Below are 24,664 nucleotides of genomic sequence, written 5' to 3'. Positions count from 1 at the left end.
TTTCATTATTACTCTCACTGCACCACTCAGAGTATTTATATGACTGTATCTCAGTGGGGAATCACAGCAGCAGCTGATTGGAAAAAGAATTATCGGTATACAGCATCAAGCCCACGCTGCCTCAGCCATGGCAAAACGTTTCAAAGCCTTTCCTGTACGGACCTCGCGGTTCAGAGACAGTTTCATCCCAAAAACTATAAACTCACTCAATCAATTGCTCCTTGTAGAACTGTTTGTACTTATAAGTACAATTACACCACTGTAAACTTGCACTAAAGTTAGAATATTGCACAACCTGCGCCACTTTATAAAGCGTGTATTTACATATGATGACAGTATCATTTGTAAGATGAAATGCAGCAAAATATGTTGATTATATTATACAGATAAAACTTTAACTTCATTTAAATAATCTGTATTGTTTATAATTAAACATGTGAGGACATGGTGCTGCAGCGCATACCAAGTTCACGTATTGTTCCTGCCTCGCGCTGTATATTTGCTGAGCCTGGCGCGACACTGGAAGGATAGATGAATAGAATAATTAAACCCGTACTATGAAGATATTTCAATGTTCCTTAAAAGTTTTGAAGAATCGTCATTGTAAGCTTACAGATGGCTTAACGTCTATTACAGAGCTGATTGTGTGGCGATTGGGTATTTGGGGAAAGAAAAGTAAGGACAGGAATTGGAGGTTAGTATGTTTGAAAGAGACAGTTCTGCTACAATGAATTATTTCATCGAAGGTCGCACATGGCGCAGCAGTATCTTGTGTGAGACATGAACAATCACTGCACCCTCGTGTTCTTAATAAAATGCTTTCATACCAATCATCATAAAAATGATATCACGTATACATCTCAGTATTTTAATTATTCAGAGAGCTGTAATATCACGAATGTAATAGATTCTGTGTCCTGTCGGAGAAAGAGAAAGAACGGAAGCATGTAGTGATTCACACACATAGCGCACATAGAAGATTAATATACAAAACAAAGCATTTAATGTGCTACGTTAGTTATGATGGGATTTGAGAAACTAGTAAATGATTTTAAGATGACGTTTATGGTGTTCTACTTTAATGACAAAATAAACTATGTGATTAAAGTGGAAATTTTGAGATTAAAGTTGACATTTCGTGCTTTTTTCCCCCTTTTTTTGTCTGTACCCTAATAAGCTCAGATGGTGGGCTACAACTCGCCTTTTCACGGCGACTTTGATATGTGACTTCTTTGTTATTTTGGCACTGTGCAACTTTGTGAACTTGAGCTTTTCAGTTTCTCCGACACGCTATGTAACTCGATCAACTTCCTTTTGTTAATTATACCACTGTTTAAATCGACAAATAGTATGCTTTTCCTTTGCCTCCACTTGGTATTCGCTGAAATTCTTATATTTTCCCCCGTGCTTTTCCCATTGTCTTTTCACAGAAGGCTGAGATTAAGGGTGATTTATATTGATTTGCATATTCAAAGAGGCGTTATTCTGGGAGGAGTTGGGGTGGGACAGAAGGCGCGTGCACAAGCGTTACTTTTCACGCTGACCGGGATTTATGGAGCGGAAGAATGTGGAAGTTGGAGTACGCACAGATTCCTGCATCTAGATTTTTCAGTGTGTAAGCAGATTTCGGCTTTTGTGCTTACGTCATGTTATAGTGCAAATTCTACACACGGCGTTATGTATGAGGCCCCTGGTGGTTCCAAATGTCTTCCATTTTGCAATTATTTAGGCCACTGTGCTCCTGAAAATGCAAAAAACTTCAGGAATTGTTTTATACTCTTTCCCTGACCTATGCTTCACCTATAATTTTATTACAGAGGTCTACAGAAATTAATTGGACTTCAAAGCTTGACATTTGTTCTGACATTAAGCATGAATTGTGGGCCCTTGTGCCTTTCTTTTTTTCTCCTTTTTAATTTTATTAGCTTTAATTAATTGCAAATAACAATGGGTACTGTCAAATCAAACTTAGCAATATAAAAACTCAACCCCCACCCAAAAGAAAAAGAGGAAAAGAAGACAGCCAACAAAGCAGCAAGGAAGGAAGAAAATCCTTCTCCCCAATATAAAAGCTTATTCTAAAATGTTATTGATTAGATGCTGCCATATTTTTAAAAGGTTTTGAACAGATCATCTGAATGAGAATCTGAATTGTTTTTTTCCCATTTCAAATAGTACAGCATATCAGTTACAGACTGACTTAAAGATGGTGGGTTGTGATTCTTCCAGTTGAGCTCAGTAGAAGGTTTTAAGTTGATTAATTGAGTGCTTTGTGCATATGGAGCTAGAGTGTATTCTGTGCATGGCTGCCTTCCATTCCTTTTCTGAAATATTAAAAGATCCTTAAAAATGATATCAAGTATAGTATTCTATAGTATCCTAGTATTCACAGCTCCAAGAGGATAGTGTTTGGAAATCTAAATCGACTCAGAAGCCAGTCATTATTTTCTGTGAATACAGAATTTATTTTTTGTGATAAAGATAAATAACCTGTCTTAAAAATGCCTTCCAAGTTTCTCAGAGTATTCATGCAAAATCCTCTAAGACTTGTCTCCAGAAAATAATCAAATTGCTTGGATATTAATTCTGTACCATACTCATCAGCTAATGACCATGAGTTAAGATGCCAACTACAAGATTAGTGTGTAGGGCATAGTAAATTAAGCTCCAAGATCAGTGGAACAAGGTCAGAGATAATAATAGTGTTGTACTTACACAGTTTGATAATAGGCAAAAAATTATTGTTTATGAAGAAATTATCAATTCTTCAGTAACAATGATGAACTTGTGAGAAGAAGGAATATGTTCCAAGGTTAAGATTTACAAACCTCCAGGGGTCTGATAGGTTTTGATCCATTACAAACTTGTAATTATCCTTGCCGTATTAGATGTTATCACCGTTGTAGCTGAAGATATATCCAGGTCTGGATTTAAAACACAATTAAAGCCTCTGGCCATTATAATTCTATACGTGTTCAAATTAGGAATAGATGCAAGTACATATTAGATGAAATCTCTATCAGCCACTTCAGGTACATAAATATTTATCAGAATCACTTTAGTATTAAATAAATTGTCCATCACCATGACATATCGACCTTCAGGATCACATATTATGTCTGATGCTATAAAGGGGATAGTTTTGTGTATTAAGAATCCCACACCCCTAGTTTTCTTCGTATAGCTGGAGTGAAAAATTTGGCCAGTCCAATTCCTTTTCTACTGTAACCAGTCCATACATATTATGTGAATCTCCTTTAGAAATACTTTCTTGGCATTTAAAACTGTTAAGTGAGTGAATACTTTCTTTCTCTGACAAAACACTTTAAATGGGTAGTTACTTTGTGGTTGCCAAAACATACATATATGAAAGAAATTTCAATATAATATAAAAATAATGAAAAAAAGAAAGGTGGCCAAAAAGGAAATTAATGTATAGTTATGGCAAATTTCGCATTACAAATGGTCCAAAATGCAAGTTGCAAGCAGAATCTTCTTTCCCTTGTCAGAACATGATGTGACTCATGATCGTGTTTCAAAAGGATGACAGGATCAGTTTTCTCAGTTCTTTTACCGCTTATTGCGGATAGTTTAAAAATGTGAAACTGACTTTCAATGTTCAGTTTTAATTAGTCAGGGTACAAGAGGCTGCATCTGATATCAGCTCTGCGTAGATGCTGTTTAATACTGTTTAATGCTGTAGTATGCAGCATGTTTAGCAGCTGTTGCAGGGGAGAAATCTGGGAAAATACAAAAACAATGTAAAAGATAGCCCGGCCACAGACAAACATGACACCAGATGTCCACAATACACATGGTTTATTTTGTGACACAACAACACAAAGCCAATGACAGTGCACAAAACACCACACTAACTCAGTCCTTTTCTTCTCTTCGGCCGCCTCCACTCCTCTCTCTCAAGCTCCGTCTCTGTTGTTCCTTCTATATCTCCTAGAGCAGCCAGTTTTGCAGCCTAGCACTTGGCATTCTCATTTTGTAGCTGTTGCTTTTTCGTTAGCAGTGGATATTGATTGTTCAACTATTTCAATGCGAGTTGTAAAGATTTGCTTAACACCTTCAAGCTGAACAGTGAGTACTCTAATTTGACTCTTCATGTCCCTCCTCACCCTGAATGTGGCAATCATTTTCTTCAGCAGGCAGAGTTATGAGTATGGTTGGGGTTGTTACAGCCGACTCAAGGGGTTTGGTATTAGCTGCAGTTGACAGTGAGGATGAAAGTGCCATGCTCAGTTCCAATAATCGTCCTGGAATCCTCCTCGCAATTTCACTAGTTTTGACTTTGATCAAAGGTTAGCTGAGTTATCCTTATCCTTTTCTTTTGGAACCGAATGTTTGCTGCACTTACTTATTTATACTTGCGTATTATGTAAATACAGGATACCTCAGGATGATAGTAAAACAAAAAAAGGGTAAAATAACACCATTGTGAACAGAGCCCAGCTCTAGCTGTCCATTTCACACAAAAAACAAGACATTCTGCAGGGGCCTCATGCATAACACTGTGTGTAAAATTCACACTCAAACATGGTATATGGACAAAAGTGGAAATCTTTGTATGCACAAAAAATTCAGATGCACAAAATCATGCGTAAGCCAACTTTCACGCATTTCAGCTCCATAAATCCCAGTTGATATACTTGATATTTTCATGATGAAATGAATTAAAGCATGTATTGAACATGGGGGAATGGTGGCACAGTGGTATCGATGAACTTGTGGCCTGAGAGATTGTTCCTGCCTCTCTTGCTGGGATGTGCACAATCCTCAATGAAATAATTTATTGCAGCTGTACTGTCTCTTTCTAACGTACCAACCCCCAATTCTTGTCTTTCCATTTCTTTCTCCATGTAACCAATCACCACACAATAAGCTCTGCAATAAGTGTCAAGCCATCTGTAAGCTTAGAATGCCGATCCTTCAAAACTTTTAAGGTACATTGAAGTACCTTCATAGTAAATGTTTAATTATTCCATCCATCTATCCATCCAGGGTCGCATCAGTCCCAGCAAGTATACAGTGTGGGGTAGGAACAATCTCTGAATAGGGCACCAGCTCATCACTACCGCTGCGTCACTGTGCCCACACATTTAAATATTAACAGTATACATTATTTAAATGAAGTTAAAAAATTATCTGTATAATGTAATATATACAGTATAATGCATTTTATCTTAAAAATGATTTCAAGAGCTCCGAGATGATAGCTCTTGTAAACCTAAATCAACATAGAAGCCATTCATCATCATCTGTAAATACTCCCTCTCTTCTATTGGATTGAATTTGTTTATTGTTATTGTATTGTACAATGAGATTCAGTATGCAAATCCTCCATAAACTTATTTTCCAATAAGATGATAAAACAACAACAATAATAATATGATAAAAAACAATGAAAAATATACAATATTAAAGCATAAGTACAACATACATATACATAAAGTGCAGAAAGTGCGAATGGTTTATAAAGTGGCTCAGGTTCTGCAATATTACAACTGTAGTTCAAATTTACAGTGAGGTAGTTGTATTTATAAGTACAAACAGTTCTACCAGGAGCACTTGAAGAAACTGTTTCTGCTGCTCTGAAGCATTTGCCAAATGGGAGAAGTTGAAATAGACTGTGTGTATGGCTGAGGCAGAGTGTGCTATATGTGTTCTCCAGGACTAGATGCTGTATCCCTATAATCCTCAGCGCTCTCAACACAATCCATCATAGAGCTTTCCTGTCAGCTGCAGTAGGGCTGTGATTCCACACTCAGACAACAGTAGGTTAAAATACTCTGAGAGGTGCACTGAGAGTAATAATGCTAAAACAGCTATGGTATTTGGCATAGTTTGGCCATTCCATGAACCATTATACTGTTACAGGTTTATTACAATCAGATGCCCTATATTTATCAACAATATACCATTAATTTCAGTATATTTGATAAAGCCATGTCAGGGATGTGAATCTAAAAAAGAAAGGGAAGCCACATAGGAACAGTAGCACTACTTTGATGATGGGTGCTGCCAGTTTGCAAAACTGAGCAGAAAATGCATGTACGCAATGGACTATGCTGCCGTGAGGATATGCGTGGCTTTACACCAAGTTTAGTTTTTATACATTGTGAAATGAGGAAACAGGCGTACGCAACATTTTTGTGCATACACACCTTTTATATGAGGCCCCAGGTGTGTGCCTTTCTAAATGATGTATAGTCAATTCAGTTTTCCACAGCTGGACTCCAATCAAGTTCTAGGTACATCTAAAAGATAATAATTAAAGCAAACAGGATGCACCTGACTATAATTTGCAGTGTCACAGTAAGGGGTCTGAATACTTATATAAATGAGAGATTTCGGTTTTTGATTTTCAATAAATTTGAAAACCTTTCTGAAAATATGTTTTTACTTTGTCATTATGGGTTATTGAGCATGGAATGATGAGCAACAATGACAAATGTATCCATTTAAATTTAAATCTAAAACACAATAAAGCGTGCAGGAAATAAAGGGATCTGAGCACTTTCTAAATCCACTGTAAGCAAATAAAGATTTTGGAAGTGACATAAAGAAAGGTAATTAGTAGGATGAATCACAGCTTTTTTTTCAGGGTAGAACATGGGGACACCATGGAAGCTGGTTGAAAGTACATTTTACACAAATGTTACAAAGGTTTTCTTCAAAAATAGAGCCATAAATAAAATAACTTATTAAGAAGTGTAGTACATAGAAGTAGCTTTAAAATTTTCAGATCCAGTGCAATGAATTGGTGTCTTATTTGGGATATCTTATGTCCTTTCATTCAAAGATGCTCTCATAAAATCAAGCTCCCTTTGACACTCTAAGGTAAAAGAATGTTAAAGAAATTGATGATTTTTTTAGAGTATGGAAATGTGCAGCATTATTGTACAGTATATTAAAAACTAATAAAAAGATGGTGACCATTAGGTTGTTATGGTTGATATACAGTATGCAAGTGAGCCAAATCCTTTAAATTAATGTTAACTAGCTAACCTGCGGCATAGCATATGCCGCATAATTATTTATTGATGGGTGAACACTTCCTGAAAGACACAGTTGTCCAAATGAGGTGGGTTTGAGGATACAACTGGGAGTGAATGAAAAGATGGAACTCTGGAGAGAGCAACATACAATTGTCTGTGACTGAAAACTGGTTTTGGCAGATACAGGCATATCTTTTTGAAAGTTTGTCCCTGTGCCTTATTAATTGTCATTGCAAAGGCCAATCTAACAGGAAATTGTCTGCGTGTAAAAGTAAAATGTAAAAGGCAAATTTGAATCTGAGTGGGAAGGTGACGTCACATTAGTGTGGTGATCACGTGGGTGTGTACTTTGTGTACACATACAGACATTGTCAATAGATGGCACCAGAAGGTCATCACATGTGTATTTGAGAGGCAAGAGAACTTCGTAATGCCCATGATCCAAAGGACCGCTAAAGAGCAGGGATATGGAGAGACGTTGGGCCGGATTTTAAACTCGAGGAGAGGCATGACGACGTTCTTGGAAGTGAATGGTGATAGCAGCTGGAAGCATTTGGGACATCACCACAATATCTGCCTCGCCACCATAAACTCTGGAAGTATTCATGTAGTCAGCAATTGTTGAGCAGACTGTATGACTATGCTTCTGTGACTAAGAACAATGGACAGCATGTCACTGAAGTTATCGCAATGTTGACAAAGAAAGGTTACAGCCATGTTGCGAAGTTCGAGAGCAACAGTTTCGTCAATGACATTTTTCCATAAAAAAACGACTGATAGAAACAAACAGTTACCTGATGCAGGAATTTGTATAACATTGAAAGAAGTGTTGTTTCCATGAAATGCATTTGAAACGGTGGCCATGGTAGGCAAATGAACAGTCAACATGGCTCACAGCTGCATGTGGACTGTAGCACAGACAATAGCGAGTGAGGATGTGTTTGGTGAGGTGTTGGAGGTGGGCACATGAGCAAGCAATGCGCATGCCTCGAGAGCAAGGGTGGACGCGGGAGGAGGGTTAGAGTTGGCGTGGGGGGGCTCTGTCGTGCTTTCCCCATGGCGCGGTAGGAGGGTTAGAGTTCGCAGGTAGGGCTTTGTCGTTTGTATCCCATGGTCGGGCCACCTGGTTGATTATATATAGAAAAGCAGCCGAAACTGAAAAGAACAATGAAAAGTCAATGTGGCTCAGAGGTGCATGTGGACTGTAGCAGAGACGAAAGCGACTGAGGCACGTGGGAGGAGGGTTAGAGTTGGTGGACGGGCTCTGTCGTGCGTATCCCGGAGGTGGGCACATGAGCAAGCAGTGCGCATGCCTCGAGCAAGGGTGGACGCTGGAGGAGGGTTAGAGTTGGCGTGGGGGGGCTCTGTCGTGCTTTCCCCATGGCGCGGTAGGAGGGTTAGAGTTCGCAGGTAGGGCTTTGTCGTTTGTATCCCATGGTCGGGCCACCTGGTTGATTATATATAGAAAAGCAGCCGAAACTGAAAAGAACAATGAAAAGTCAATGTGGCTCAGAGGTGCATGTGGACTGTAGCAGAGACGAAGCGACTGAGGCAGTGTTTAGTGAGGTGTTGCGTGCACGGGCACATGAGCAGGCAGTGTGCATGTCTCGAGAGCAAGGGTGGACGTGGGAGGAGGGTTAGAGTTGGTGGACGGGCTCTGTCGCGTATCCCATGACGTGGGAGGAGGGTTAGAGTTGGCAGGCGGGCTCTGTCGGTGCATATCCCATGGTCTTAGAGTTGGCAGATACCATTAAGAAGGATATCAGAGAGGCTAAAAGACAGTTGGAGAGGAATATAGCAGATAAGGCTAAAAGAAGACCCCAAGAGATTCTTTCAGTATTTTAGTAGTAAAAGAACAGTTAAGGAGGAGGTCAAGTTCATCAGGAATAGTAAAGGGGAATTAAAAGATACAGACAATGAAATAGCAGATGCCCTAAACTTACATTTTTCTGAGGTGTTTACAAGTGAGCAAGTGGATAACCTGCCAGAGGTAAACACAACTACTAAGGTGGTACTGAGGGATTTGGAAATTGTAGAGGGAGAAGTGCTGCTCAGTTTAAATAAGATGAAATCAAACAAATCACCAGGCCCAGATAATATTTATACTCGTGTTCTTAAGGAGGCTAGTGAGTACATATATAAACCCTTGACACGTATTTTTAGGAAGTCACTGTGCACTGGAGAGATTCCAAAGGACAGGAAAATGGCAAATATCATCCCATTATATAAAAAGGGTGACAGGGCAGATCCAAGCAATTATAGGCCAGTAAGCTTAACAAGCATCACAGGAAAATTAATGGAAGGAATTATTAAGGATAAGATTGAGCAACACATGGCAAGGACAGGAGTTATTCTGAACAGTCAGCATGGGTTCAGAAGAGGGAGGTCGTGTTTTACTAACATGTTGGAATTCTATGAGGAGGCAACAAAAGGATACGATCAAAGTGGAGCTTATGATATTATTTATCTGGACTTTCAGAAAGCATTTGATAAGGTGCCACATGAGAGGTTGGGCATCAAGTTAAAAGAAGTGGGAATTCAGGGTGATGTTTTTAGATGGGTGCAGAATTGGCTCAGACACAGGAAGCAGAGGGTGATGGTGCGAGGAACCTCATCAGAACTGGCTGATGTTAAGAGTGGTGTTCAGCAGGGTCAGTGCTAGGGCCGCTGCTATTTTTAATATATATAAATGATTTAGATAGGAATATAAGTAACAAGCTGGTTAAGTTTGCAGATGATACCAAGATAGGTGGATTAGCAGATAATTTGGAATCCGTTATATCATTACAGAAGGACTTGGATAGCATACAGGCTTGGGCAGATCTGTGGCAGATGAAATTTAATGTCAGTAAATGTAAAGTATTACACATAGGAAGTAAAAATATTAGGTTTGAATACACAATGGGCGGTCGAAAAATCGAGAGTACACCTTATGAGAAGGATTTAGGAGTCATAGTGGACTCCAAGCTATCAACTTCCAAACAGTGTTCAGAAGCCATTAAGAAGGCTAACAGAATGTTAGGTTATATAGCACGATCTGTGGAGTACAAGTCCAAGGAGGTTATGCTCAACCTTTATAATGCACTGGTGAGGCCTCATCTTGAGTACTGTGTGCAGTTTTGGTCTCCAGGCTACAAAAGGACATAGCAGCACTAGAAAAGGTCCAGAGAAGAGCTTACTAGGCTGATTCCAGGTCTACAGGGGTTGAATTATGAGGAAAGATTAAAAGAGCTGGGCCTTTACAGTTTAAGCAAAAGAAGATTAAGAGGTGACATGATTGAAGTGTTTAAAATTATGAAGGGAATTAGTACAGTGGATCGAGACTTGTATTTTAAAATGAGCTCATCAAGAACACGGGGACACAGTTGGAAACTTGTTAAGGGTAAATTTCGCACAAACATTAGGAAGTTTTTCTTTACACAAAGAACGATAGACACTTGGAATAAGCTACCAAGTAGTGTGGTAGACAGTAAGACGTTAGGGACTTTCAAAACTCGACTTGATGTTTTCTTGGAGGAAGCAAGTGGATAGGACTGGCGAGCTTTGTTGGGCTGAATGGCCTGTTCTCGTCTAGATTGTTCTAATTGTTCTAATTGTTCTAATTGTTTAGTGAGGTGTTGCGTAGGGCACATGAGCAGGCAGTGTGCATGTCTCGAGAGCAAGGGTGGACGTGGGAGGAGGGTTAGAGTTGGTGGACGGGGCTCTGTCGTGCGTATCCCGGAGGTGGGCACATGAGCAAGCAGTGCGCATGCCTCGAGAGCAAGGGTGGACGCGGGAGGAGGGTTAGAGTTGGCGTGGGGGGGCTCTGTCGTGCTTTCCCCATGGCGCGGTAGGAGGGTTAGAGTTGGCAGGTAGGGCTCTGTCGTTTGTATCCCATGGTCGGGCCACCTGGTTGATTATATATAGAAAAGCAGCCGGAACTGAAAAGAACAATGAAAAGTCAATGTGGCTCAGAGGTGCATGTGGACTGTAGCAGAGACGAAAGCGACTGAGGCAGTGTTTAGTGAGGTGTTGCGTACGGGCACATGAGCAGGCAGTGTGCATGTCTCGAGAGCAAGGGTGGACGTGGGAGGAGGGTTAGAGTTGGTGGACGGGGCTCTGTCGTGCGTATCCCATGACGTGGGAGGAGGGTTAGAGTTGGCAGGCGGGGCTCTGTCGTGCATATCCCATGGTCTTAGAGTTGGCAGATAGAGGCATATATTTTTGAAAAATTGGCCCTGTGCCTTATTAACTGTCATTGCAAAGGCTAATCTAACAGGAAATTGTCTGCGTGTAAAAGTAAAAGGCAAATTTGAATCTGATAGGGTCAGGAAATTGTCTGCGTGTAAAAGGCAAATTTAAATCTGATGGGGTCAGGGAAATCCGGGTAATAAGGACAGTTTGTGAGGTAGCAGCTGCGATAGTTTTACACTCCAGTACATTGCAGTGAATGCTGGTAACAGTCAGCATATGAATCAGGTGTTTGTAGACAAAGGTTTTCCCTGTTCCTGCAGGACCATCTAAGAAGAAGCATGTTTGTCGCGGATGGGAATCGCTGTATGCAGCGTGTAAAACAGTTTGTGACAGTGGACGCGGGAGAAGGGTTAGACTTGGCGGGCGGGGCTCTGTCATGCGTATCCCATGACACGGGAGGAGGGTTAGAGTTGGTGGGCGGGGCTCTGTTGTGCGTATCCCATGACACGGGAGGAAGGTTAGAGTTGGTGGGCGGGGCTCTGTTGTGCATATCCCTATCCCATGGTCTCTGTCTTGCATGCCATGGTTGACTTACTATATAGAAAAGCAGCCGGAACTGAAAAGAACAATGAAAAGTCAACGTGGCTCAGAGGTGCATGTGGACTATAGCAGAGACGAAAGCGACTTAGGCTTAATATGGAAGATTCAGTTTATCTCCCTATAATTTAAAGGAAGTTGTATGTTTGAAACAACTGTTATGTTTGTTATGTATGTATGTACTTTATGTACATTGATATAGTGAATAAGATAACATATAGAAACTTTAAGAAAAGGAACCTAGATACTTAATCCTCAAGCAGAATACCATTTCTAATTTTCCTCCTTTTTTGCATGTATTATAAACTCTTACCCTTATTTTTTGTGGGAACTATTTGATTTGAATTTCACTAAAATCTTTAAAAAAGACACTTGGACTGTGGAGGTTTCTTTTTATTTACGGCGAGTCATACTAATGCTGCATTACTTGTCTGATTAGCTGCATTTGAATTATTTTGAACTCTTTTAAAAGCTTTTAAATGCAGCTAAATTATAAAAAAACTAAATAAATATTGCTTTGCGCTCATGAGCATAGCTTCTTTTTGCATCTTTAATCAAAACAGTACAATTTTGAAAATCGTATTTTTTCTCATCCTGGTAAATGTCATTATTATTAGGGGAAAAAATTTTAATAAAAAAAGAACAATTTTCATCTTGGGGCAGCAGATAATTCTGTTTATTTAACAAAATGTTAATATGCAGTAAATATTTTACTGTTAAGATTGGCTAATGACTGTTATAATTATACAGAACAAAAGACTTAAGGTCAACAGGTTATAGCAGTGCCATCAAAATGAATGAAAATTAAAATTCTGGGAATATCAGAATATTGTAGGAGGGTATTTTCAGCACGAAGTGTCTTAATTAGCACCTTTACTTGTATTCAGGATTATCCAGATGGGCTATTAGCTGAATTAAATGGCAATTCTAAAAAGAGCTTTCATTTTAAGAACATTCAAACAGTTCACTATACTGGCATCTCCTTAATATTCATAGAATTTCATTTAGAAATCTGGTGAAATTAAAGAGATAAATGATTTAAATGAATAGAAAAGCCTTACAATCATGCAAAGATTTGTCGTTTTTTTTTTGCTTTTTAACAGCAGGCAGTTTTTTTCAAAAGTCCTGAAATAGTGATGAGTTGGAATGTTGAGATTATCTGAATGCCATGATTTGGGGCTCCCAATTTGTAAGGTAGTGATTTGCCGACTTGCATGAAATGGCTCTTTCAATAAATCACATCCTGACTTTTCTCCTGTTGCTATTTATCCTAAATTACAGCCTTTCCAATCGGTTGACATTTATGCTAATCTTGCAATTTGTCTTTGAAAAAACAGCCTGTGTGCAGAGGGGGGGATCCAGATGTCTTTAAAATTCAGATAGCAACAAGAGGCTCTCTTAAGTTTTAAATTAAATCTTGAACACTGCAATCAGAAAGAAAATACTTTCAAACACTCATTTGGTCATGATCATGAGAGTAGGATGGTGTTTACAATAGTTTGACAATAAATCTAGGGAGTAATGTGAGACTTCTAGAGTTAAAAAATACTATAATTTTTTATATTGTGTAACTAGAAAAGGGGCATATGCATTATTTCAGATAAAGACCAGTATCTTTTTGTTCATCTAATGTAATGTGATGACAAGTGCGTCCATTGTGGAGCCAATTTATTATATTTCTTTTTTTTTGCATAAAAAAGCATACCATTGTAATGATATAATATGCAGTTAATTAGGTTAGGTATTTGATTAAACCACTGCTCTAAGCCAACACTTTTTTATTGTGTTTTGAGGACTTGCATTATATGAACTTATAGTTTAACTTATAGTTTAAAATAAGGTTTAATAAGTAGTTTTTTTTTGTTGCTGAGACAAAAACATTGAAATGTTATATGATTTCTAATTAACCTATTTAGGATAAACTATTATATTATGCATTTCATGCTGTTTGTATTTGTTTTATTAATAGCAAAGCAATAGAGTTACACTTCTGAAGCTATATTTTTTATAAAAGCTTGTATTTGTATGACATAAATGTAAAGATTAATCAAAATATAAACTTTGATAACTCAGCAGACAAATAAAAACATTTTGAAGAAACAGAAACGTGCAACTGGGTTGCCAAGGATTTCAGCAGTGGTAGGGAGGCTAACAGGCTGTATACACTCAGCAATGTATGATTACTGTTTGAGTCCACAAGATTCTTCTTAGCTTAACAGGCCCTATGTGCACTACCCCAACCAGCAAACTTTTGCCCAAGAAAGGAACACACATTTATTTAAAAAATGAATGTTTCAGAGTACGAAGCAAATAGAAAAATTGTTCAATGCAAAATTGCAAAATACACAAGCAAAATGTAAAGAAATGAAATGGAAGGTGGTGGTCCAGCCAGTTTGGATAATTTTATAGACTAAGAGATGTTGAGTAGTTCAAGTTTACAGTCTAAGCTTTGAGCTTCTGCTATTAAACATGTAGGATATTAAAACCACCCGAGTGACTAAGATGGACGTTAAAGAGCTTTACTAATGTGCTGGCAACTGAGACACTAGTTATTCGTAGCATCTGACTGATAACTCAAGCACTGTTACAATAAACAAGAGTTTAACTGGACTGCACCATTTAAGAATAAAGTCATATCATTAATGGAAATCCAAAATCTGGTTGCATTACATAGCCCCACCCAGAAGACATTGATTGATGCTGTATAGCTTGCTATTGAAAGGTGAGGAGCATGTCTTGAAATGTTCATAGGTTCTTGGAGATTAGAGATTAAACAGTTGTGTCCACTTTGTTACAATGCCTAAATCACACATACAGGATTTTCTGCCAAATATGTTCTAGGTGTAGATCATCAGGATGGTAGGAACCCTTTCATGTTACAGATGTAATGAATATGAAAAGGGTGTCTTAACTGTAATTTAAAAGCAGCTAGAAAATCAGAAGGCTAAGGACCAGTAACAAGCACTGCACTACTGGGGTGAGCAAAAATGTATTATTGAATTGTTACTATCCTTTGTCTGTTGGGGATGTTAAAAAGGACTGGGGAATTACAAACTCCTGCGACTCAAGAGGTAACAGCTGAAAAGATTTTTATGTTTATCTTTTTATAAACTAGGGAGCTCAGCCCCCTGCTCACTTTGCTCACCAACCCCGGGGCAGGCACTAAGCACTAGCCACTTCGCAGCTCTACCAACTTGAAAAAATCTCTTGGGAATAGTCTCGTCTCATCTCAAGATTTTCTTTTATAATAGAGAGACTATACTAATCAGGTGAAGAAGGAAGCATCTGTGAGATAAAGTCTGTTTTGAACTATTAAACCTTGCTTAATTCTTGTGTGTAATAAAACAATATGGTGTAAGGGTATAGACTAGTCTCCTTAAGAAGGGACCCAAAGGTTAAATCTAAGGTGACTAGAAGTAACTCCTTTCATGGACATGAGTGTGTTTGGTTTCCAAGACTTCACTGGGAAGTGTCAGATGTCAAAAACTGTCTCTGCTTTTTTGCATGAGTCGAGAATATTGTCTTCCACAATTGGTAATAAGCCACTGTGATAGATTAAGGCTCTCTCTCTCCCTTGAACCCTCAGACACCACGTCAGACACCAGATAAAAAGTCCAATAATTATTTATTATAATAATAATGTGCACAAAGCACCCTCCACTCCACAATACTCAATAAATAAACACCCAATAATCAAATAAACAATCCTCCAATCTCCCAGACGCTTAGCAACCGTGCCTCCCAACTCAGCTCCCTTGTCTGGGATTTCCCACAGTCCTTTATAGTCCTCGACCCAGAAGTGTTTCTGAGCCCTCAGTCCATGTGATTATCCAGCACTTCCGGGTCAGGTAAAAACTTCTCTTTTTCTTCAGCCCGGAACTATATAATTTCTTCCGTTCCCGTGACTTGGAAATATTTCCGGGCTATACGGGAAATATAAATCCCTGGGCCTCCCTACAGCGACTCCTGGCGGCCCCCTTGGTATCCAGCAGGGCTGTACATTATAATTCCACTGTCCAAAATTCCCTGCTGGCATTCGGGGCACCTCTATGCTGCAAGGAGGGCTCCATCTGGCGGACTGGGGGTATTGGCCGGGATGAATGGCCGGCTATATCTCACACCACTTATATGAGTCTTGGTAGCATATAAAAGGAAAAGTCAATTCTCAATTGGCTGGTCAACTGTGTTTCCAACTTCTAAAGTGCCTGAGTAAACTACAGAGGCATGTGCTGAAGTTTTTTAAGGGTCTTTATCAGCTTGGTGTTTTATTGTTTTCTTTCTGCACCAGTGAACAAGTTTTCTTCTTCTGTAATGTACACATTAAGAACTCTTGCTCAAATTTTATTTGTTCCTGCTTTTGTCTTTCCCTAAACCATAAGGTATAGGGATTGTTAGAGGAATTTTTCACAGACTTCCTCTTAGAACACATTAAGTCCAAGGTTTCTCAGAGTCTGAGATTCTTTACATTTTTTCAAAGGAAACCCAAATCCAGCAAGAATTTAAGGAAAATATGTTTTGTTTCCAGGATTACCATCACAACATAGGTACTTTCCTATGTCCAGTTTTCTGATAGAGTATATGAGAAATATTCTGGGATAACAACAGCACAGTCCAGAAGGTATTGCCGCACAAGATGAGAAGTTGTAAAATGCTTGATTGGATATTCGAAATAACATTTTTGGTATGACTCCATGTTATAAACCCTAATCACTTGTGTAGTCAACCATGGGGGTTTTTACATGATGGTAATAAAAACTACATGTGGCTGAGTTCCGGACCAATAATTTATAACTATTAGAATTCCAGCCTTTTCAAGGCATTGTATCACATGTTGTTTTTATAAGTCCTTTGTGAAAATTAGACCACTATTTCAGGGTTTACTTTGCTTTTGTCACAGATTATAAATATTTTACCCACATTTTTAGTGTAGTGGAAATAAATGGAATATCTTGGACAAAAAGTAAAAAAAAAATAGTTCAATGCCCATATGTATCAAGCATCTCAGAATTACTCCTAGGAATTGCACTAAAAGTCTGATTGGGATAAGAATTTGTCCTACCTCAGAGTATGAAGTGAGAAGCAATTTCTAAATGTCCTACTCCGACTCCCACTAAGGAGTAGGAGGTCATGTTTGAGAATGAATGATGTCATGATTTTATAGTGGTACGTACTGCAAATTGGCACTCATGATGAATTTTAATAACTTTCTGATACTAATGGTAAGGCATTACCACAAAGATAATATAAATAATATTAATAATTATAATATTCAAAGTAGTTGGGGAAGAAGAAGAAGACAAACAATAAGGTAGGATAGTGTGCTAAGATGAATGTAACTTTTGCCTATTCAAAACATCAAGAATAATACCATAATACCAAGCACCAGGGTGGGAAGGCCAAGACATACAAACATCGAAAGAGAGTATAGCCTGATAATGGGCACATTTATTTAACAATGAATGATACGTTTGAAGAATCACCTTCCCACTGTTTATGGTCTTGTAAGTAATATTTACTGAAACTAGCCGTGGCTATAAGTTGTGTTCTTCTCCAAAGTCATGAGGCATGTCTCTCTTCATTATCCCCCCCTTATCTTCTGCAAGGCTTTCTTTATCTAACACCTTGGGAGACTCCGCTTGCATCCTTGAATTTCCCTGGCCTTGTAAAGTGTAACAAGAATCATCCAGGAGTTTGTGGAATGCAGAGCTCAGCATACTTCACTGACATTTTGCTGTCAAACATCCATCCAGCACCACCTATCTTCTGCATAGTATGCAGGTTACTTCAATAAAGTTTCCATCTGTCCATCTGTGTATTGATACTGTAATATTGTTTGCGATTCACAAATGTGTGCTTCTCCACACTAGGGGTATTAATCTTTATATCCATTATGATTTGCATGAATGCAGCTTGCTTTATCACTACCTTACATAGAGTAGTGTGGAGATGTATAAATTTCTGTATTACCTCATGCATATGTTGTAATGTTCAAAGTTTGGTGCAAATTTCAAGAAATTTTTGGTTGTGATATGCCCAAATTAATGCTTTTGTAGAGCTGCATGATTTCTATGGCAAAAAGTAATGTTACCGAAACTTACATTTTGGCTAACTGCACATGGCTTCTGCGCATAGATGCATTGCTTATGCAATTTACAAGATTTGATATGAATAATATTCCATCTCTGTCTAATCCATACATTTTTTATTAGTTCATTGCTCTCCAGCATTTGTAAAACATTCATCCATTCCCAAAATGTACATGCCAATCTCTGCCTGAACACCATCTTCTGGCAGCTCCTCGCAAGTTAGGACAGTTCACAACCCCATCAAAAACATGAAGTCAAAAGTTTCCTAAATAAGTAAAATTTATATATTTTTTTTATTCCTACTCTTAAGAATAGGTTCGAATATGATTCACTCAGAGATTTTTGAGCCAGTTATGACTATTTTCCTCCTCTGTGCTGCTTGATAAATATGGGCACAAGTTTTTACAGTGATGTTAAAAGAAAAAAGCTTGACATATGAATACATAACTAATAATCATCTAGTCTTCAACAAGTTCTAATATTAGAAAAATCTTGTTACTGTTGATGAATATGACTTTCCTATCACTTGTTCAATAAAAACGTCTACATGCAGAAGTGTAAAAAATAGGTACACTCTTACTAATTTTATATCAGTTAGGATGGTAATTAAACCCAGGTGCTGCTAATCATATGCGCTTAAGTAGCTGATGTTCAGAAGACTGACCACCTCTATAACATATCAGAACATATTGCAGTTTGGTGTGGGGCAACCTTTTTGGTAACACCATGCCTTCTCAAATGAAATCTGTAATGATCTCACAAATGCAACTATTGCTGTTCATCAGGGTAAGAAAGGCCTTTTACATTTCTAGACAATTTGAAGATTATCATTATACCTTGCAAAAGATTATTTACAAGTGGAGGACATTAAGATAATATAATTAAGCCAAACAGCTACATTTGCAGTAATATTACTGTATATCCAAATTGAAGATGAAAATGTCTTTTTTGCCACTATAAAAATCATAAATATGGAAACCTTCCTTTCTTCTCTAGTCCTGTTTAATATACATATATTATAATTATTAATCCTGTTGTACACTTCAGGTTTAAAGAATAAACTGTAGTTAAACTGCACTGTGGAAAAAATGTCTTCACTGACAATGTATTTAATGTGTACATGTAACCTTTACTTGGATATCAGTACAAGTTTTCAGGCTGCATGCGTGAAGTGTGCCATTGACTGGATGATCAATGTTACTTTCTATTGTGCATCGCTAACAGAAAAAGAGAACTGTCACAATAAGCCCAGCAAAGAGAGGATTGAAATGTATGCAATTAGTGTAACAAAGGAAGCAGACTTTGTGTCTTGGTAAGATAAAATACCTTTGTTTTACTATTTTTCTAGCTTCATAAATTCATATTGTCATGTTTAGCAAGATGGTCCTGACCTAAAAAATAACAGAACAGCTTTCATTGGGGATTTTTCTTGTCTGCACTGAGCCATGAGCAGACTGTCATAAAATTGTACTCAGATATGCCAGGTTGCATATAAACTGCCAATGTGTAGCCCAGAGGGTCACATCTAGGAATACATAAAAGCTTGAAGCAATAGGTTAACATAATTGATTTCTACAATTAAACCAAAAATAACAAAACAAATTTATGTTTTGACGGAAACAAGGCTTCTTTAGATTTCTTAGTATGTTATGTGTAAAGTGTAAACTTTTTGTGTGTAGTATATGTCATAATAATATCAGGCTGGTATAAGGTTTCAAGGTGCAAAAATAACACAAAAATCCCTGATAGACGAAGGGTCATATATGTGCCATTTAATGAGAGAGTAACTTTTAATAATCACATCGCCAGAGAGAATATACAGAAGCGTTCAAAGACATACAACTTCAATATAAACATACAATAAAATGTAACAGGAATGTCACATGTTTTTAAAACATGTCAATATTTTGTGTCACCTCCCTTAGAATGCAAAATTGAACAACATCTTTGGTACACTGCTGTACTGTATAATTTTTTCAAGTAATCTAGTGACAAATTCCATCAAGCCTCTTACAAAATATACCATAGATCTTCTTTTGGCCTTGGATGCTTTTTGTTCTTTTTCTCTGTCCAGGTGATCCCACATAGCTTCAATCAATTATCTTGTGGTTAGGGCTCTGAGGTGGCCAGTCTAATACAGTTAGTGTTCCATCTGCACTAACATCTGCTGCATGTAGAGCTTAATTGTGTTTGTAGTGTGTTTGGGGTTGTTATTGTGCTGAAAGGTTATATGTTTTTTTCCAATAAATCATTTTCCAAAGGGTTAGGCATCATGAATCTTTTTTTTTTTTATTTCTCAGCAGTCATTATTCTATTGATCAGATCCTCTACACCATTGCCTGAAATGTGCCATTAGACCATGACTCAGATGCTACCATATTTCACAGAAGACTGTAGACAGGCATTAATGTACTAAAGCCACTTTTGTGTGCCAAAATCTTCAAATTTGGACTCATCACTCCATAAGACTCTCTGCCTCTATCACCTTTTTTTTTTTGCATAATGTCGCATTTTCTGTTTGTTGCCTTTCCACAAAAATGAGTCATAACTGCAATATTCCCTATAAGACCTTTTCTTTTTTGCAGAGTCAAAGTGTGTACTTCAGTACTAGTTGACTCTGTCAGATGATGAGAAAGCACTTGACTTGATTTCCTTCTATCCCTAAGAGAAGTGATCTTTAAGAACTATTCATCATATCCAGGTAGCTTTTTGAGTGTTACCCTTCATTTTCTGACTTCAATTTTCACAGTTTCTGTAATTTTCTTATAACAGTTCAACAACCACTATTGTGCTCATGGTGAAGACCTAAATGGTAAAAGTCAGAGAAAAGTAAATATCCAGGAAACAGAGAGCTTTTTTTTTTGAGAATGGGAAAAAGACTTGTCAAAAAAGCCACCAACACCAAGTTTTGTTGTGAATTCAATTCTGCGCAAATTGTTTTGCTCATCATTACTCACTGACTTTGGCTTTGTTGATATAATATTGATTTTACATCTGTCAAAGTGTGTTAGTTTAGTAATTTTCAAATTCTGCTCCCATATTTGTGATTACCATCCAATAAACTATTTATTTTTTAAATTGTGCACCTACCACACTGGGTTTATATAATCAACTAGATAGATAGATAGATAGATAGATAGATACTTTATTAATCCCAAGGGGAAATTCTAGAACTAGACATTAAGCCCATTACAATAACGGGCGCTAGAACAGTAGTGCATAAACATTAGTAGGAATAGTCTATATTAAATGGCAAGGGACCTTGTATGTGGCTGTAATATGTTTCACTGTATTGTGTGCCTTTAATTTTCTCTCTCAGTAATACTGGTTTGTATTTCCATAAAATGCCTTTAATTTTGTCTGACAGTAATACAGTGGAACCTCGGTTCACGACCATAATTAGTTCCAAAACTCTTGTTGTAATCCGATTTGGTCGTGAACCGAAGTGATTTCCCCTATAGGATTGTATGTAAATACAATTAATCCGTTCCAGACCATATGAACTGTATGTAAATATATATTTTTTTAAGTTTTTAAGCACAAATATAGTTAACTATACCATTGAATGCGCAGCATAATAGTAAACTAAATGTAAAAACACTGAATAACACTAAGAAAACCTTGAACAACAGAGAAAACTAACACTGTAAGAGTTCGCGCTATAGCCTTACGACTTAATAAACAACCGAGAAAAGTAACATTGCAACAATGCACGCGCACGCCTGTGTGTGTGTGTGTGTGTCTCTCTTGCGGGCCTGCGTGTGTGTGTCTCTCTTAAGCACGCGTCTCTGTGTCTGTGTGTGTGTGTGTCTCTCTCGCCTGTGTGTGTGTGTGTGTCTTTCTCACGTGCGCCTGTGTGTGTGTCTGTCTGTCTCGCGGGTGCCTTTGTGTGTGTGTCTGTCTGTCTCACGCGCGCCTGTGTGTGTGTGTCTGTCGCATGCGCGCTTGTGCGTGTGGGTGTCTCTCTCGCGGGCCTGCGTGTGTGTGTCTATCTGTGTGTGTGTGTCTCTCTCACCTGTGAGTGTGTGTCTGTCTGTCTCTCTCTCTCTTGCGCCTGTGTGTGTGTGTCTGTCTAGCGCACGCCTGTGTATGTGTGTGCATCTGTCTGTCTCACGCGCGCCTGTGTGTGTGTATATCTATCTTGCACGCGCCTGTGTGTGTGTCTGTCACACGCGTGTGTGTATGTGGTGTGTCTGTCTTGCGCGCGTGCCTGTGTGTGTGTATCTGTCTTGCGCACGCCTTTGTGTGTTTGTCTGTCTCGCGCGCGCCTGTGTGTGTGTGTCTGTCAACACTCCATGATATTCGTTAACACTAGGTTAACGCAGACAGGGTCTGATTGTCCGCTGCCGGTGCACCTGCAAGTTTGCAGGGTTCCCACGTAATGCGTCTGTCGCCCACTGGTTTATGCAGGGAACATAAAACACCTTTGTGCTATCCCATCCCTCCACCGCTGCAGCTTAACTTTGTTCAAAACGTTCTCCCAGCTCAAGGCTCTTTATCTGAGTGTGAGGTGCATGGCATTGTAAAGGGTAAATAATATATCATTATTTGGAACACATGCATTTCATATATGTTCTGTGTCTACAATGATCTGGGTAAATGTAGGATGAGAGGCAAGAAATGTTGAACACATACCTAAAACAGAAACATTTTTAAATGTTATAGTACTAATGACAAACTTTTCACATAAAGTGTATAATGTGTGAAGACTGAAGTTCAAATATCAAATAAACACTTTCACAAAAGGTATACGTATAACAAAACAAGTGCACTTTTTAATTGAAGAATATAACCAAAGAAAAAGAAATCGGATTAGGGTATTATGCTGACATGACTGCTTGGGTGGTGCAATGGTAAGAACTACTCACTGATAATCAAGAAGTCGCGGGTCCGATTCCAGGCACTTCCCAGAATTACCATTTTGAGTAGTGAGCTGCTCTTATTCTTGCTGTTATAGAGTAAAAACATACTTTGATTTGAGTCTCTAACAGGCAGTGTAAATTTAAGGTACTTGTAAAGGGAAGCGTTTTTATTTATTCAGTTTTTTTCTCTCAGCCATGTTCACACTCCCCCCAAATAATAAAGACGTGCTATAACAGAGGTGAACTCAGATTCAGGGATTCAGACTCAGAGTTCTACATTGGAGAAATAGAACAGAAGCCCTCCCCACAAGAAACGTCCACTGACACATAAGAACAACGCAGCTGCACCAGGCGTAAAGGTGAAAGATGGCAGAGTTTGGATGCAGCAAGAGGTTGGACGTAATCCTGCCAGTCAATCTGCCACATATATGTTCTTCAAGGAAACAGCAGGGCTTACAGAGCTTGCCAAGGTATTGTGTAAAATTCTGTTTGTGGTTATGTTTTGTGATGGTCTTTATAAGAAAAACAATAATATGTTACTTATATAAAAGCCACATCAAATGTTATTTACCTTGATTTATTTACTTATCTTCCTAAAGCGTAAAGTCACAAGTACACTACAGAGCTCCCTGTGTTTGATTGACACGGGCATGCTGACAAAGTACACGTGCAATGCTACTTCAGTACGCGAATGATTTTAGCTGCAGGTGGAAGCCCCTGTCACACTTTATGCAACTGTTGTTACAGTTCTGCCTTTGTCCAGAAATGGCTCCATAAGCTTTATGACCTTAGTCTTGGAAAGTCCTTCTCCCAAGGGACAACTAGGATCTTTTCCTGAATAAGGAGTGGCATATTGGAAGGAGCCCAAGCCACATGGAGGCAGAGAGGCTACCCTAGCCTGGCTCTGACTCCTCTACAGCTGGCACATCCTCACTTCACTGGGACCTGTGCCCCACACTGAAGATGCCGCTAGAGGAACCAGGACCGACCGCAGATGTTTATACTGTGACCAGTCTGGACATCTGGCCAGGGAGTATTATCTCCCACTTGTTCAGACCATGGAGAGTGGCTTGGTTGAGCACTGTTGAAAAAGGTTAACTTTAAGGTCTTGGTTGGCTTAGGCAGGCATGAGGTCCCAGCCCTGTTGTACTCTGGTAGTGATCTCTGCGTCATCCAATGTGATGTGCTCTGGCAGATACCGTAAACAAGCATGGAGCATGTATTTATGTTAAGGAGTACTCCCACTGAAATATAAGGGAAGGAACTTTAAAGTTTGGACTGTTGGGATATTCACCTTGGCCTCTCCTAGTTTGGAGGAGGAATGCCCTATTCCCACAGGTCTTGGCTCCATGAAAATCACCTTTTTCTTTAGTAGAAAAAGAGGGGCTTGCCGCTGATTAGGTCGGCCAGTGAGTTAGCTTGGAGCCAGTGAGGAAGGGGACAATCCCTCACCTGATTTTCTGGGAAAGTTAGAGGGTACTGCGCAGCAGAAGAGGCTGTTGCTTTGGGCTTTGGGGAACCATTGGCTAGAGAGGCAGGGGATGACACCCAGATAGGGTTGGGGGCTGTTGCGTTGGGCTCTGGGGAAGCAGGGGATAGCACATAGTCTGAGTTTACATATTTGCAATGAGCCGACCACAGCTTAGATTTTGCATTTGAACAAACACATTTTGCAAATGTTTGTTACTATGGGGAACAGGATGGCTCTAGTTTCAAAACTCCGCACGTTTTAATTAAAAATGGCTTTTTGTATCAGATGATTTCTGATTGCATTTGCTGCAGACTGATTGAGCAGATGGTGGTCCCAGGCACAGTGAGAAATGGTATTTTAAAATTGCTCACACTCATGTCTTGGGTGGGGGTCATCTCAGTGTGGAGAAGATGAGGGATTATACTTCAATATACTTTTATTGGCTGAATATGGGCAGAGATGTCAGTC

This window comes from Polypterus senegalus, chromosome 2 (assembly GCF_016835505.1).
Source record: "Polypterus senegalus isolate Bchr_013 chromosome 2, ASM1683550v1, whole genome shotgun sequence".
Lineage (NCBI taxonomy): Eukaryota > Metazoa > Chordata > Cladistia > Polypteriformes > Polypteridae > Polypterus > Polypterus senegalus.
The sequence above is the reverse complement of the archived record's forward strand: the minus strand, read 5'-3'. Positions refer to the sequence as shown.